This window comes from Octopus bimaculoides, chromosome 6 (genome assembly GCF_001194135.2).
Source record: "Octopus bimaculoides isolate UCB-OBI-ISO-001 chromosome 6, ASM119413v2, whole genome shotgun sequence".
Classification (NCBI taxonomy): domain Eukaryota; kingdom Metazoa; phylum Mollusca; class Cephalopoda; order Octopoda; family Octopodidae; genus Octopus; species Octopus bimaculoides.
Genome location: NC_068986.1, coordinates 108,123,010 through 108,124,628, shown reverse-complemented (window position 1 = coordinate 108,124,628; position 1,619 = coordinate 108,123,010).

Genomic DNA, 1,619 nt, shown 5'->3' with positions numbered 1-1,619 from the left:
GGGGGGGGGGGGGGCGAGGTATTATGCAACGAAATCTTACTGTAATACCATGATGTATTAGAAAAATACACTGTTATAGGTGTTAAGGGACATAAAGTAGTCATTTCAGTAGAGTAATGGGAATAAACAGAATTGATTTGGCGTATAAAGTATTAAGAAATAAAAGTTTGTTATAATATTTCAAAGTTATTCAATACTATATAGTGAAATAGTAATTTAGAACGTATTTCAAAGAAGAGTTATTATTATTATTATTATTATTATTATTTTATATTTGACTTTTACGTTGGATATGGATATTAGCATTTTACGTAAGATATGGGTACATAGCATTTTACGTAGGATACGGGTAGTTCCCATGAGCACTATCTTTTGAATTTCTGCCAGTTTAGGGTTTCTTGGTATCTGAGCTAGGTAGCAATCAGCCCCTTTTGCTTTCATTCCAAGGGCACCTATGACAACAGGTATTGTTTTAGTCTTCAAGTTTTACATTTTGCTAATTTCTATTTCAAGAACTTTATATTTGCTCAGCTTTTGGTAGGTCTTGACAGATACGTTTATATCGATTGAGACAGTCATATCAATGAGGAGGCATGATTTTTGTCTGAAGTCTTTCAGTATGATGTCTGGCTTATTTGCATCTATCTTTCTGTCAGTTTGAATGGTGAAGCTCCAGAGGAGTGAGATGTGATCATTTTCAAGCACTGGAGGTGGTTTGTGTTCCCACCAGTTTTTATCATGGGGCAGGTCCAGGTTTTTGCAAATTACCCAGTGAATATATTGTGCAGCTCTATCATATGCCTCTTGAGATACTCTGTAGGCGCAAGATGACTGCACATGGAGACAACATATTGGGGAGCTGCCATTGTTTAATATGTTGGCCAGGTTGTTCCGTGTAGGTAGGCATTGATCTTGGGCTACTATGATAAACCCCTCTGTTTCTGATTTTAAGCCAGAATATACTAGCCATTGATGAGCACAGGCTTTGTCAAAATCGGCATTATTCGCTCCCTTTGGGTATTTGCCATTGAGGGGCTTTTCTTGCCATTCATCAGTCAGAATATGTAAGGCAGCAATTTTAGCACAGATTTTCATGCACTAAGCTTTTTCTGCGCTTGTTTCTTGTATGTCTAATTCTGGGATTTGTTGTATTTGTAATTCACTTAACATCCAGTCCTCAGAGTTTTTCCGATAGGTGACTAGGCCAATTCTGGCAATCTTCATTGTTAATGCCAGTTGTGAAAGTTCCTCTTTTCTTGGCAGATAAAGTCGTTCTATATCTGCCTATTATTATTATTATTATTATTATTATTATTATTATTATTATTATTATTATTATCATTATTATTATTATTATTATTATTATTATTATTATTGTTCAGTAGTTTTATTTTTATAACGTACTTTCACTTCACTACCGAGCGCAGCTCTGTGCGCCTTGGGTATGTGCTGTGGTTTGCTGTGGTGCTCTTATGTTTACTGTATTGAAAGTGTTTTGCGTAGAATGTGTGCAGTACCCAGTAGTGCAATTTTCTGTATGTTATATATATTTGTAAGTCCTGGTGTTTTTGTTATGTATTTGTCTGAATATTTTTTTATTATACCTAAGGCACCTACTA